Genomic DNA, 17,195 nt, shown 5'->3' with positions numbered 1-17,195 from the left:
GTGCAGAAGAAACTGTGTAAAAGCTAACAGAGATCTATTTTTTAGAAAAAGAATCAGATTAAATATATAGCAAGAGTTAAATATCAATGATGAATAGCCTGTGTGCTGCAGTGATTAGCCATAGTCAAGAGACCTAGAGGAAGGACTCCAGTATTTTTGGAGAACCTCTTTGGAGGGTTTTTTTTGGAAGTACAGGAACATGAGTTACATGGGTTGAGAGGCATAAATGACTTGCTTCTTGTACCACTGAAGAGAGTATCCACTTCAAAGAGCTCACAGATCTATTGTAACACTGATGTAATTTTTCTTTTTTGCCAGAAATGATACACAGTGGTGAGTGAAAATCATTTATTTTCCATTTTGGAATGTATTTTTGTTTACACATTTGACATTATAGAAATTCATCTCTGAGTGATGAATATGAAAATCTATCTCAGAGAGAAAAAAAGACTTCTGAGCTTCTTCATCCACTGTGGAACACATTCAAATTCTTCCTGAGATGTGTTCTGTGTCCTGAATGTTGAATATGATTATTTAAACTGAAAGAAAGCACCAGCCCCAAATGCATTGTTCTCTCTACTACATTTCATGGGATCAGGTTTTAGTGTTTGGGCTTTGAATAACTTCCCAAAAGGCTGCTTAAAAATTAGAGATTTAACATTATCCCAGACAGTAATTAGCTTGAAGTGGGAATTACCTGACAGTAAATTGGAGAATATAATTTCCAGGAATATGCCACAATTCATACAATCTGACAATAGATGGATCAACAGCAGTTTATATTTGAGAAATTATATTGTGAAAAAGAAAATGTTTGTGCAGCATTTCATCTATTATTTTCAAAATCCGATCTCAGAGGAACATCATATTCAGGGAAATGCTAAAGGACTAAAAATAAGAAGGGTAAAAAAGTGATCCAGTGATGAGAAGAAGCCTGTTCTGACTGCAAATGTAGGTAAGAACAGTGCAAAAAGATCCACGGGCAGCCTGAAACCATCACTCCTAGAAATTACTTACCTAAAACTGAAATGTTCAGTCATGGAGAGCAATTGCTAGATTGAAGACACATTCCTCCTTAAATCAGAAACTTTGGTCAATGAAGCAAGCACCTTTTGCAAGAGCTTTTTATTTGTCATTTTTTTGGGGTATATCTTTATGATAGAGACTGAAATCGATTTATTTAATAAGATTTGGGTGATTTTTTTCAGGCAACCTGCTCAGTTGTTCCTGTGTAGTTATTTGTTTTCTTTCTATCTCTGGAAACCAACCATGCATTGCTAAATTTATTTTAAAACTTAGTAGATAACAAACTTTCCTTATCAAATCATCGTTTATCTTGGTTCAGCTTTATCTATTCCATGCATGCACAGAAATCATGAAAAACTGACAGGTAACAGTTATGTGAATAACTATTCAATGATCCCTTGGCTATTGACCTGAAGTAAGATGGTAACTTGGGAGATATACTTATGCCTAAGATGTGCAATCATGTAATAATATTATAAGTAGTTACACGGAGCTTGGAAGTTTATAATTTTTTTTTTTTACTATCTAATTTCTCTCTCAAAGAAATCACAAGATCTATAAATCTAGAGCTAAAAAGGATCTTTAAGATCATCTTGTCTAACATACACATTAAGGGCAGCTAAGTAGATATCAGACGCTATCTTTTTGACCCCAGGGAAGTCACACACACACACACACACACACATACACACATCTAAGAAACTGACATAAATGACTTCTAATGTTTCTTTAGGCTTAAAATCTAAATTTATGACTGTATAAGTGTCAAATGCAGGATCTGAATCCTGTGTCTCCTGTCTCCAAATGAATTACTTTTTCCTATCATGCCATTGATACAAATTAATGGCAAATTTTTCAAATGCTCAAAGATGATATTATATTAATTAACTTATTAACTTAAGTTCTGGAATACTACCAAGTTTCCTTGGTGAAATGCTCAGAACATGAAAGAGATTAATGTTTGGCCCATACACATTAAAAAAGTAGCTGCAAAATGCATTTTTACCCAGACTGTGACATGCAATTGGAGGTATAGTATATTAATTTTTTCTCAGTGTGTATGCAGTGAATAAATGTAGCCAGTAGAGAATAGTGAGATATGTCCAGAATTGAATAGGAAGAAGGAGAAATGAAGAAGCTGGATTACTGTGGGGAAACTGTCCAACATTTTCCATGCTGTATGTTGCTTGCTGCTCCAGAAGCCCACTTTTTAAATACTGTCTTTCTATCGGTGATGCTGTCTAGTTGTGAATCTTAGGACACCATGATCTCAAAAAATCATTGAGATGATTCAGGAGATGACTCAGATGTCAAAATTCCTGATGGGTATAAGCAATATTCAATAAATTGCTGATATGTAGTACATGAAAGTGATGTTAAAGACATCATCAAGGGTAGATTTGCAGGGGAAGGAGGCAGGCTAGTCATGGAGTGAAAATAAGAGAGAATATATTTATTGTATACATAAATATATTGTCATCCAATAAATTGAGACAATTTAATTTTTGTCTTTGTATTTGATTGCTCTTAGCACACTGTTTGATACAGACTGGGCATTTAATAAATGCTTGTTATTTGTAACAGATGAACACCATGAGTGCTGCACTGGCTTCTGCAAAATATTAAACACATTTTTTGCACATTGGTTGCAACCTCCACTGAGGATTATGGAACATCACAGGCAAAAATTGCCCAAGATGAAGAGGGATGAAAGGGTTGGGATGTGCACTGGAGAAATTACTAGAGAGAAGTGACACACCCAGAAAATAGATTACAACTCTAAAATCATTCACAAAATTTATAAGTTGGGGATTTCTCAGATATTGAAAAATTTGCATTTTAAAATTAAAATTCCTGTGATACAAATAATTTTGATGATACTTTCTATCAAAGACCTGTGCTTTTTTATTAGAGTGGGAACTCCCATATCCCCATGCACAATTTGCAGGCTTGAAAATTTATTGAAGTTTAGAGAGGTCATGATTTATCCATGGTCATGTAGTTAGCAAATATCAGATTTGAACTCAGGAATTTGAATTCAATCTATTAGTGAGAAATGAGACATTATTTGAAAAATAGAGAAACATTATGTTTTAGCCAGTGGATCAATAGACTAACAATGAGACCACCAACGCAACTACAGAAAACAAATAGCGAGCCCCTGAATCCCAGGACAGTTAGGGACATGGCCACATCCACACAGCTCAAGGAGGAAGTCAGCAGCAGTGGTCCCAGAGCAGTGTGAAGCCACTGACACTTGTAGAGGAAGCTTGGGACAATCTTTCCTTTGCTCTAAGAGCATACCTCAACCTTTAAAAAAGAGCAAAAAAGCAAAAAGAGCTCTGACCATAGATAGCTTTTATGGAAGCAGGGAAGAACATCCTCAAACCCTAAGGATACTAACATCAAAAAAATCCAGGTGAAGCCCCCATGGGTGATATAGCTGGTTTCCATCTCAAAAGGTTCACTTGGAAAAATTAAAAAAAAATCTTAAAAGAAGAAAAAATTGAGGAAAGAAAATGAGAGCTCTGGAAAAGGAAACACAGAAAATGTCTGAAGAAAATCACTTTTTAAAAATAGTTTTGGCAAAATAGAAGAAGAAAATAACTCATTGGAAAAAACAGAATTTGTTAAATGAAAAAAAAAATCCAGTGAACAAAACAATTCATTTAAACGTACAAATGACCAAATATGAGATAAAAAAGCAAATTGAAGAAAATAATTCGCTAAAAATAGAATTGAATAAATGGAAGTTAATGAGTCAATAAGGCATCAAGAATCAGTCAAACAAAACCAAAAAAAAAAGGAAAAAATATTGAAGAAATGTATGATCTCACTGGAAAAATAACTGACCTTGAAAATAAATCCAAAAGAGACAATTAAGAATTATTGGACTACCTGAAAGCCATGATGAAAAAAGGGCCTACATCATCAAGGAAAAACCATCAAGGAAAAAATGCCCTGATGTCCTAGAACCAGAAGAAATGGCAGGAAATAGCAATTTTAGAGTTAGTAATTTTAATTGTGAATGTGAATGGGATGAACTCTCCCATAAAAAGGAAGCAGATAGTTGACTGGATTAAAAGCTAGAATGCTTAATTATGTTGTGTGTAAGAAACTCATATGTGTGTGTGTGTGTGTGTGTGTGTGTGTGTGTTTATTTGTAGTAAGTTTATGTATTTTTAATACTCATTGCTTTATGAGCCATATCAAGAGAGAAAAATCAGAGCAAAAGGGAAAAATCATGGGAGAGATAAAAAAAAACAGAAAAAAAGAAGTGAACAAGGCATGTGTTGATTTACGTTCATTATCTTTAGATTTTTTTCTGGATGCGGATGGCATGTTTTGTCCAAAATCTTTTGGAATTCCTTTGGATCACTGAACCGCTGAGAAGAACCAGGGCTTTCATATTTGACATCACACATTCTTCTGTTATTGTGTATGATGTATTCCTGGTTCTTCTGGTTTCACTTAGCATCAGTTCATGCAAATTTTTCCAGGCGTTTTTATAATCAGCTCATTCATCATTTTTTATAGAATAATAATATTATCTTCATGTACCACAGTCTGTTTAGCCATTCCCCGATTGATGGGCATCCACTCCTTTTCCAATCCTTTGCTACCACAAAAGAGATGCTACAAACATTTTTGCACATATGGGCCCTTTTCCCTCCCTTATGATTTTCTGGGGATACAGACCCACTAATGTCACTGCTGGAACAAAGCGTATGCACAGTTTTATAACCCTTTGGGCAGAGTTCAAGAAATGTATTTAAAGCAGAGTAAGACATAGAGAGTAAAGGTAAAAGGCTAGAGCAGATCTTAATAAGCTTCAGCTGAAATAAAAAAAATAAAACATAAAAAGCAGGGGTAGTGATCCTGTTCTCGGATCAAGCAAGAGCCAAAATAGATTTAATTAAAAGAGATGAGAGGAACCTATATCTTGCTAAAAAGTACCATAAATAATGAAATAATATTAATACTAAACATATACTCACCAATTAGCATAGCATCTAAATTCCTGGAGGAGAAGTTAAGAGAATTGTAAGAAGAAAAAGACAGCAAAACTATAATAGTGGGAGATCTCAACCTCAGTCTATTAGAACTAGATAAATCAAATCACAGAATGAATAAGAAAGAAGTTAAGGAGGTAAATTGAATTTTAGAAAAGCTAGGTATGACAGACCTTTGGAGAAAATTGAATCTGAACAGAAAGGAATATACATTTTTCTTGGTGGTACAAGGAATCTACAAAAAAAATTGACCATGTATTAGGGCGAAAGAACCGTAAAATCAAATGCAGAATTGAAGAAATAGTAAATGATTTTTTTCATATCATGATTCAATAAAAATTACATGTAATAAAGAACCAGGAAAAATAGACCAAAAATTAATTGTAAACTAAATAATTTGATCCTAAAGAATGAGTGAGTGAAACAACAAATTATAGACACAATAAATCATTTCATCCAAGAGAATGATAAAATTTATGGGATGCAGCCAACGCAGCTCTTAGGGGAAATTTTATATCTCTAAATACTTACTTGAATAAAATAAAGAAAGAGAATATCAATTAATTGGACATGCAACTAAAAAAGGAAGAAAAAGAACAAACTGAAAACCTCCAATTAAATACAGAACTTGAAATTCTAAAAATAAAAGTGGAGATTAAAAAAATAGAAATTAAGAAAGTTATTGAACTAATTAGCAAAACTGAGTTGCTTTTATGAAAAAAAGAACAAAATAGATAAATGTTTAGTTAATTTGATATAAAAAAGAAAAGAAGAAAAGATTGAACTTTGCACCATTGAAGAGGAAATTAGAGCAATAATCACGAGCTATTTTGTTCAACTGTATGCCAATAAGTTTGATGATCTGAGTGAAATGAATGCTTATAAAGATATAGATTGCCTAGATTAACAGAGCTGGAAATAAATTACTTAAATACTCATAAAGAACTTGAACAAGCTATTAATCAACTCCCTAAGAAAAAATCTCCACAGCCATTTGGATTTACATGTGAATTCTACCAAACATTAAAAGAACAATTGTTGGAATCCTTACAAACTGCTAATTAGAGTTGATCTAATCTTACAAGAAGATTTTGGCCAGAACCTGAAACAAGGTACTAAGTAGAACTAATTAGTACAATGCTTGTGTTTACACCTTTGTGTTCACACCTCCCTTAAAGCTCTTTGGACCAGAGAGCACTATGGAGAAAACCCATAATCCCATTCTCTCAGAAGATTCACATATAAGGCCAATGAGGAGAGAGAGCTATTCCAGAATACATTTTCCACTTGGCTGGCTGGTCGCAGAGGAGAGTTCAGCTGGACTGGAGAGGAGCGACTCTGGTGCAGACAGAGAGCACTTTGACAGATTTCAGCGGAATTACGCCAGAAGCCCTCTCTCCGAGGCAAGGCAGAATATATTCCACTTGGCTGGCTGGTGGCAGACGAAGAGTTTTCAGAGGATAAAGCTACGAGTGGAGAGTTCAGTGGACAACCAGATTCATCTTCATCTCACACCACTGTAGTTGGTGGATGGGCTCCTGCACTTCCCCCACTGAGACCAAGCTGGTCTGAAAGACTCACCAGAGAGCTAGCCGAGCCCCAAGTGAAGGAGACAAGAGATTCATTCCGTCTCTGTGCTGGTTGGAGGCTAAAGGACAAAACCCTTGGATTTGGAGACATTCGGAGGGCTTTAAGCTAAACTGGCTGTGTATTGAGAAAAACAAGAGCTCCAACATTTGAACTCCCAACAAACAATTAATTCCAATTCTATGTAAACTATTTGAAAAAATAGGGAAAGAAAGAGTCCTACCAAATTCCTTTTATGACACAGATATGGTCTGGATACCTAAACCAGGTAGAGTTAAAATAGAAAAAGTAAATTATAGACTAATTTCTCTAATGGATATTGATGCAAGAACTTAAATAAAATATTAGAAAAGAGATTACAGCAAGTTATCCCCAGGATAATATACCATAACCAAGTAGGATTTATAACAGGAATGCCGGACTGGTTCAGTATTAGGAAAACTATTAGCATAATTGACTATATCTATAATGAAAGTAACAGAAATTATATGGTTATCTTAATAGATGCAGAAAAAGCATTTGACAAAATCCAACATATTTTCCTATTAAAAACACTCAAGAGCATAGGAATAAATTGAGTTTTCTTTAAAATGATCAGTAGTATCTATTTCAAACATCAGCAAGCATCATATGTAATGGGCATAAACTGGAAGCATTCCCAGTAAGATCAGGGGTGAAACAAAGGTGCCCATTATTAGTAACCCAATACAATATTGTACTAGAAATGTTATCTTTAGCAATAAGAGAAGAAAAAGAGATTAAAAGAAAAAGAGATTAAATGAATTAGAGTAGGTAAGGAGGAAACCAAATTATCACTCTTTGGAAAAGATATGATGAAAAACAATTCACAACTATAGTGAAGTTGTGAAACAACTTCAGGATACAAAATAAATTCACATAAATCATCAGCATTTCTATGTTAACAACAAAATCCAGCCATAAAAGATACAAAAATAAATTCCACTTAAAATAATTGTAGATAATATGAAATATTTGGGAATCTACCTGCTAAGACAAAGTCAGGAACTATATTAACACAATTACAAAATACTTTCCACATAAATAAAGTCAATTTTAAACAGAAAAATACCAAGTTAGATTAGTCAAGTTAATATAATAAAAATGACAATTCTACTTAAATTAATCTACTTATTCAGTGCCATAGTAATCAAACTATCAAGAAATTATTTCATAGAGTAGGGGAAAAAAGTTCATTTGGAAGAATAAAAGGTCAAGAATTTCAAGGGGATTAATGAAAAATGCAAATGAAGTGCTCTTGCTGTATCAGACTTAAAACTATATTATAAAGCAGTGGTCATCAAAACCATTTGGACCTGGCTAGGGAATAGAGTAATTGGTCAGTGGAATAGGTTAGGTTCACAAGACACAATAATCAATTACTGTAGTAATTTAGTGTTTGATAAATCCAAAGACCTCAGCTTCTGGGATGAGAACTCATTATTTGACAAAAGCTGCTGGAAAAATAATATAGCAGAAACTAGACATTGACCCATCCACTCTATACCAAGATAAGGTTGAAATGGGTTCATGATTTACATATAAAGAGTGATACTACAAGCCAATTAGAAGAAGAAAGACTAGTCTACCTCTCAGATCTGTGGAAGGAAGGAATTTATGGCAAAGAAGAACTAGAGTACATTATGAAATGTAAAATGGATAACTTTAATTATATTTAGTTAAAAAGATTTTGTACAAACAAGCAATTCAGGCAGGATTAGAAGGAAAGCAGAAAACTGAAAAAAAAATTCACATTTAAGAGTTCTGATAAAGGCCTCATTTCTAAAAATATATAGAGAATTGACTCAAATTTATAAGAATTCAAGCTACTCTCCAATTGATAAATGGTCAAAGGATATGAACAGACAATTTTCAGATGATGACATTAAAACCACTTCTAGTTATATAAAAAAGTGCTCTAAATCACTATTGCTCACAGAAATGCAAATTAAGACAACTCTGAGATACCATCTTTCACCTCTCAGATTGACTAAGATGACAGGAAAAGATAACAAAGAATGTTGGGAGGCAATGTGAGAAAAATGGGACACTAATACATTATTGGTAGAGTTGTGAACTGATCCAACAATTCTGGAGAGCAGTTTGGAACTGTGCCCAAAGACCTAGCAAAGGCTGCTAGCAATGTTTCCACTGGGCCAGTATCCTAAAGACATCATAAAAAAAGAGAAAAGGACCGACATGTGCAAAAATGTTTGTAGCTGCTCTTTTTTTGTAGTGGCAAGAATTGGGACTGAGCCCATGAATTAGAGAATGGCTGAATAAGTTAAGGCATATGAATATTATGGAATATTTCCTTGGCTAGCTTTACATTTATCCATATAGATAGATGGAGATACATTTTATTGATAAAGAAAGAAATTTAGAGCGATGGCTTTCTGAAGATCACATGGTAAATGGCAGATCTAGCAACATGAATCTGGTTTCTTGTCCTCCAAATTCATCATTCTTTTTATGACATTACTTTAGTTCCTCTGTTATCTTTGAATAGAAAATGAAAATTAATTGTATCCCATTTATTTTTGAAGCACATTTGTGAAGATATTTATCCTTCTCCTTTTTCTCTATCTCTCTCTATCTCTGTCTCTCTGTGTCTCTCCCCACCCACCTCTCTCTCTCTCTCTCTCTCTCTCTCTCTCTCTCTCTCTTTCTCTTTCTCTATATACACACACACATTTGTAAACTAATTTGTATTGTCTCTTTTGCCAATGATTTTTAATAGCCATAAAAGCTATTTTTTGAATGAGTCAAAAATATATTTTCCAGTTCCACAGAACAGTATTATATGGGGACTTCCACTTTTACTTTTTTTTTTAAACAAGTAAGCTAGTTGGCTTGCTTTTTAATTCTTTACAAAATTACAGGATATGCTATTAAAAGGATGAGTTTTCATATTTCAGAAAATACAGGAGTGATCAATATGAGCCAACATGATGCACAAAAAGCAGGTTTTCTTTTCTTTCTTTCTTTTTTTGGACGAGGTTACTAATCCAGGAATTACAAGAGAATTTTATAGATGCTATAAGTGACTTTTTGCAAAGCATTTTTTAAGAAAGGTTTTCAGACAAGGTTTTTCAGTCCTTGTGAACCAAATGGAAATATGTGGGCTGCATAATAATTAGACAAAAAAAAAAACCCTAGTTGAATGACTAGGACTGAAGAGTCATTGCTAGATCAATTTAGAATGATATCTGCATTAGAATGTCCTAATGTTCTCTTGGTCTTGTGAACTTTGACCTATTTGTTAGTGATTTGGATAAAGATAAGGCTGGCATACTTATAAGATATGGATTCTTGTTCAAGTATGGTATGAATGATGTAACCTTTAAGATCCTTTCAATGCTCTGATTCTAAAACTAAAGTTTCTTAAAAATTCATTCCTTAAATTTTTTCCTTTAAACATGATTCCCATGAGTCTTTTTTCTTCTTGTTTTTTTAATCACCAAAAACCTCTTAAATGTTTTTATTATCTTGATGAAGTCTTAGAAACTTTATCATTGTTCTAACTTTACTGTAATGTTTTCTTTTTCCTTCTAAGAACTTAGAAGTTAGAAATTGATATAAGATATTGCCATAGAAAAAATTTTGAGGGAATTAAAAAAAACACCTTACTGGATTCCAGTGGAGTTATTAGAAACTCATCCCTTTAATAGCATAGCTTGTAATTTTGTAAAGAATTAAAAAGCAAGCCAACTAGCTTACTTGTCAAAAATAAAGTAAACCTGTTAAATCCCCATATAAAACTGTTCTAGAAAACTGAGAAGTAATAGTGATAGCAAAACATTTTTTCTTCAGGAATTTTGAATGCTTAATTCTTGCTAACACAGTTTTGAATAAGAGTCCAAAATATCAATAATCCTGGGATCATTTTCATTTTTCAGAAGAACATTTGCCCCTCCATTCTGTAGCTTAAAGGAAGAGAGGAGCAATATAAATATTCCCTACAGTATCCTTTTGGGACTTTGGACTATTTTGCAGAACAGTTCTTGTAGAAGACTTACCTTTACGATTACATCTTTATAAGGTTATTATAAACTAATTTGTTAACTTCTGAGTGAAGTTCAGATGAATTTGTAAAAATAGTACATGAATGTGGAAGGTAACAGGAATGAACCATAAAGGATTATTTTTTTTCCAATGGAGTATCATGAAATGATAGAATTATTGAATGTTAGGATGAGGAAGAATCTTTTAAAAATTTTTTAAGAATCTAAAATCTATCTAGTCCAGTTCCTTTACATATGAGGAAAATTAAATTAAAAAGACAAGCACATACCCAGGTCATTCATATATTAAATGTCAGAGCTGGGTTTGAATTCAAGACTCAAATCCAAGTTGAGTTCTCTTTTTACTCTAGTCAGAAGAAAATACACTGATCACAGTTAGAATAGATTCCAAATAACAACCTTATTCTCTTTATTATACTTAGTACCTGTTTAATCCTACTCTTCTCTATACTTACAGACTGTAAAATTTACAATACCATGAATTAAATGCCTTCAAGTTAGTTTAAAGTAATGGCTATAAAACAGATGCTAATGCATTTTTAAAAAATGTTATTTTTACTATTAATTCCATATCCATTTCTGATCAATCTGACAATGCCAAGGAATTTGGTGGGGAGAACTTTCTTTTCCAGATCTTCCTTAGCCATGGTTGCTGAGAAGTAGATGGGGCATCTGCACACAGGTGGCTTCTCTGAATAGTAAGGCAGGAAACAAGGCCAGTAGGAGAGGGTAAGATGGTGTTCCTGAATATCTTGTACACAATGTCCTATGGCTGTCTCCAGCAAGGTCTTAGAAGAGGCAGTGAGTTAGTATAAGTTAACCTTATGTGTCTTCTGGGTTGTAGCTGGTGGATTTGTCTGGCCCATTTTCTTTTGAGGTTGTCCCCCTGAATGATGGGGAGGAGACCAGAAAGATCTGGGAGACACTTGTTATTTCCAAGACTCTTGTGTCCAAGGAGGATGGATAAGAAGAAGTAGAAGATTTGAATATGACAATTGAGTCTTTATTCATGGAACTCCTGCACTTTGGCTTGATTGCAATTTTTTAAAAATGGGTTGCCTGTTGTGAGAAAGAGTCATAGCTAGATTGGCTAAATTAAGTTTTTAATGTATTTAGTTTTATTCCATTCCTCTTTTGATTATAGATAGACATAGAGAGTTTATACTATGCCTGTGAATAAATGCCTTTAAATTGCAATAAGAAATAGAAAAAGGGCAGAAATTTTGAGTGGATAGGAAAATCATGTGCCAAGGAATAAGAACAGGATAGGATAAATTCATCCACCCCAAATTCTTAGCTTAATTGAATGAGTGCTGTCACCAATAAAAAGGAGCAGCGGTTCTGAAATTCATAGCAATGTTGGCATTGTCCCCATTGTGCCTTCTGGTCTTGGGTGGAGCTTATATTTGCTTGGCTGAAGTTTGATTGATAGCACTTGGTTCTTTTTATTAAATAGGATTTGACACTTGGTCAGTAGTATATCTTACACAAGGTCTGTTACATTCTTTGGGGGAAGACTAGTTAGAGCAATAAGATAAATATTTGAATCTTTTTTTTTTCATTTTCCAACTGGTTGTTTTAATATTTTAACAAAAAAGCTAAACATAGAACACTAACCTGAAACTTAAGAATTCCAGTCTTTGTGGTCTTCTACAGATATCATATACACTTCAAGAAAATAGGCCAGTTTCAGTGAATTGCTTCTATTACTGTTTGACAATAAAGTACAGGCAAGTATGCTTTCAAATTCTCTTGGAAACTCAGATCCTATTCTGGTGCCAACATTCTGCTTTTCCATTTGCTATCAATATTCTTTCTTATCTGACATCTTACTAAATCTAAAACATGTAGGCAAAACAAAAACATACAGTTTACTTAACAAGCTCTGGAGGCAGCATTGAAATTGTCTAATCAGAGCCCATTATCATTAAAATAATTCTATTTTCTGAGGCTACAATTGCACTTTATGGTATAGGAAACATCATGGTTCATTTACTTAGGATTTATAATCCAAGGGCAATTTTGGCATGTATGATGGCCCATGTAAAGATTATATTCCACTTAATAGTTTTTGGCTTCCATGAGTTCATCTTAAAATGTTTATTAGCCTGGAGGCAGCTTTGTAGCTCACTGGATAGGTGCTGGGCCTGGAATCTGGAAGACCCAAGTTAACATTCAGCTTCTGGGTAATTCTGGGCAAGTCCTTTCACCCCTGTCTGCCTAATCCATTGGAGAAGAAAATAGCAGTTGCTCAAGTATTTTTTCCAAGAAAACTTCATATGGGTCTTGACGACTTGAGTGTGACAGAAGGACTGAACAACAAAATATTGGCCTGGCTGATCCTGAATTCACTTTTCATTTTTAAAATCTTAGGCTTCGTGGATGTACTGCCTTTTAGTGTCCAATAAATACTTTAGTATTTAGAAATCATTGGAAAGTTAAATAAGAAAAAAATCAATTTTAGGTGTGATTGCAAAAGGAGAAGATAGCTATTTTATGTACCAGATAAGGTGGATTTTTCTACATTTTTACAGAAGCTAGATGGGGAAAAGTTAATAAGATGGTTTAATAAAGATTTTTCTGGGAACTTAAAGAAATGCTGAGTGTGAAAATTGAAAGAGAGATGAACTCAGTTATTTTATTGGAAAATCAGACAAATCTAATAAAATAATTTAAAAGGACAGCATGACTATTAAAGCAGAAGGAACATTTACTACAAAATTTCTTTAAGTTGAAGCCAGTGGATTTTTTTAAACAAAATTTGATTATTTCAATATGAATTTCAATATATTATATAAAATGTAATATTATATAATATATAAAATTCAATCTATTATTTCAATAAAAATATAAATTAAATATAAATTATTTTTTTTACAATCCTATATATTTTATTCTATGCATTTAAAAGCATTCTGAAAAAGCATACTAAAGCTTTACCAGATCACAAAGGTTCCTGTGTGTGCCCATGGGTGCATGTGGGAACACATGCAAACATACACATACACAATATCGAGAACTCTTAGTTAAATGAAAAACAAATGCATAATAGGCTGAAGGCCTAGATTTTTTGTTCATTAATTACATATCGTGGGCCTCCCTCTTCTCTTCCTCCCTTCCCAGTAGTTAGCAAAGTATGTCTCAGCAGATTAAGCTTATGATAGGAAAGACTGAAAGACCTAAGTTTGCAATAATTGTGCCTTTAGAAGGTTAGTTACGGAACAAATGAATAGCTTGTGCATGTTCCCATTCATACAATGAAAACTCTTTTAACAATAGACTTTTAAGTTCTAATGAAGCCCTGTACTAGAAAAGCTTATTATCTCTTGTGTAGTTCCCAGAATTGACCCACATCTTCCTGCCATCAACAAAGAAGAAAATGCATGAGACAGGATCATTCACAGGTGTTAATAGAAATAGTTTTTTTTTTTGAACAGCATAAAAGAACATGCCTAGAATTAGGTGCCAATTATACTTAGCTGAAGTAAGGTAGGGGAAGGGGATGAGAACCACCTGTTCCTCCATATTTCCTGCAACATATCTATTATTGTTATTAAGACTCCTGAACAGACACTGTTAAAAACAAGCAAACAAATGAATAACAACAAAAACACTAAACTGCCTTTTTCTTAGGATTTGACACCTTAGTTTTCACTTCTCCAGTCTCTCTGAAGGCATGAGTTTGAAGAGCACAACCGTTGATATAATCGCTAAGATGTTAATATAGTAATAAGAACAAAAAAAGAAATTGAAAGAATTAGAACAGGTTATAAGCAAGCAAAATGATCACTTTTTGCAGAAGATATATTGGTATATTTAGAAAATCCTAGGAAATCTATTAAAAAGATTAGCTGAAATAATTAACAACTCAAGCAAAATTATGGGATATAATATAAACCCACATAAATCTTCAACATTTCTAAATATTATCACCAAAGTCCAACAGCAAGAGATAGTAAAATTCCATTTAAAATAACTTAAGAAAATTTTTAAAAACATATATTTGTGAGCCTAACTTTCAAGATAAAACCCAGGAACTATAAATGTGAACATAATTATGAAACAGTTTCAAGTCAGCTCTAAACAAATGAGGAAATATCAATTGCTCATAGGCAGAATGAACCATTTAAAAATAATAATTCCACTTAAATTAATGTACTTATTTGATGCCACTCCAAAAAAATTACACAAAAATTATAGATCTGGAAACCATAATGATAAAATTCGTTTGGAAAAATAAAAGGTCAAGAATATCAAAGAATCAATGAAAAAAAATGTAAAGGAAGGTAGCTTAGCTATATCAGACCTCGAACTTATTATAAAGTGATAATCATCAAAACAAGCTGATGATGACTAAGAAATAGAATGATAGGTCAGTAGAATAGATTAGATATTAGTCAAATGACTATAATAATCTGGTATTTGACAAATTTAAAGATACATGATTTTAAGATGAAAAAAAAAATCAGTATTTGACAAATACTGGGAAACCTGAAAAGCAATTTGTCAGAAATAGATATAGACCATACTCTCACATCAGATATCAAAATGAGGTTAAAAAGGATAAAAGATTTAAACATAAATCATAATTAAGAGAACATGAGATATTTAATCTTTAGCTTTATAGTTAAAGGAAGAATTTGTGACCAAATATGAGATTACAGGATATAAAATAGATAATTTTGATGGTATCAAGTTAAAATTTTTTTGCACAAATGGAACCAACATGAGTCACCTAGAGTAAAAAAAAAAAAACCCAGGAAACTGAGAAGACATTTACAAGGTTCTCTGATAAGACCCTCACTTCTCAAATAGAGAACTGAGTCAAATTTAAAAGAATAATAGCCATTCCCCAGTTCATTCCCCAAGAAATCAAAGCTATCTGAAGTCATAGGAAAAAATACTTTCATTCACTATGGATTAGAGAAAGGCAATTCAAACAACTTTGAGGTACAATCTTACATATATCAGATTGACAAATATGGTAGAAAAGGAAAGTGAGAAATGTCAATGTAGACTAATGCATTGTTGGTAGAACTGTGAATTAAACCAATCATTCTGGAGAGCAATTTAGACATGTGCCCTAAAGCCTATAAAACTATATATACCTCTTGACTCAGCAATACCACTACTAGGTCTGTATCCCAAAGACATTAAAGAAAAGAGAAAAGAAACTATAGGTATAAAATATGGATAATTCTTTTTGTGGTGGCAAAGTGTTGAAAATTGAGGGGATGCCTATCAACTGGAAATTGCTGAATAATTATATTGAAATACTATCATGCTATAAGAAATGATGGGCAGTATTATTTCCTAAAAACCTGAGATTTTTAATGAATTGATGCATAGTAAAATGATCAGAACCAAGAAAACATTGTAGATTTAACAGCCATATTGTATAATGATCAATAGTGAATGACTTCATTATTCTCAGAAATACAGTGATCCAAAACAATGCCAAAGGATTTATTTTGAAAATGCTATCTGTCTCTAGAGAAAGAACTGATAAATTCTGAATACAAATTGAAGCATACTTTTTAAACTTTTGAAAAAAATTTATTTTTTTAGAATGCATTTTCTTTTGCAACATGATGAATATGGAATATTTCACACCATAATTTGTGTCAAAGTGCCTTCTCAAAAATAGGTGAAGGGAGAGAGAAATAAAGAAATTTGAAAGTAAAATAAAAAAAGAATGTTAATATTTTTTACAAATAATTGAGAAAAAATAAAAAAATTAAATGTTAAAAATAAATTTGAACATGTTAAAACCTGAAGCAGTTTACTTTTCTACTGAATTATCTATTTTTCAATGTTACTATCTTTATCTCAGTCAACAGACTTTCAAAATCTTTCTTTTGTCTTTCTTTTTTACTAGCCTTAATCACAAATTTCATCATTCACCATGTGCTATCAGCCATCACTTCAAATTTCTTGCATCTTTTCATCTCTTTTCACTTCCATTGCTACCACATTACTCAGTACATTGCATTTCAGTTGTATCCATAGCCTGTTTTTAATCTCCTTACATTGAGTCTCTCTCCTTTAAATATTAATGTAGATTAATCTTTTTGAAACTCTATTTCTGTCATCTCATTTCTTTGATAAAAATAATCAATGATTCTTCCATTCCCATCAGAGTATAAATTCCTTAACTTGGTATGCAAGACTCTCTGTAACCTGGGACCAGTATATCTTTCCAATCATCATCTAATCCTTCCTTGCATAGAACTGTCCAGTTCTTCCCTAATCTATCCCCATAATATATCTTGTTCATTTGTACCTCTGTTCAGTTTTTCACATTTGTCTCATCTGAAACGCCATCTTCTTAACTATGTTTATTTGAAACTTATGTACCTTTCAAAGCTTAGTGCAAGGTCCATTTTTTCCAAGACACTTTTCATAACTATTTTAGTTCATAATCAGCTCAATGGTAATTGTATCTATAGCATTCTTTTTACTACATTTAAAAAAAATACTACACAATACCTTGTGATTATGAGTATGCTATTTCAGTTTCTTGCAG

Source organism: Antechinus flavipes, chromosome 6, assembly GCF_016432865.1.
Source record: "Antechinus flavipes isolate AdamAnt ecotype Samford, QLD, Australia chromosome 6, AdamAnt_v2, whole genome shotgun sequence".
NCBI classification, from domain to species: Eukaryota; Metazoa; Chordata; class Mammalia; order Dasyuromorphia; family Dasyuridae; genus Antechinus; species Antechinus flavipes.
Note: the sequence above shows the minus strand (reverse complement) of the source record.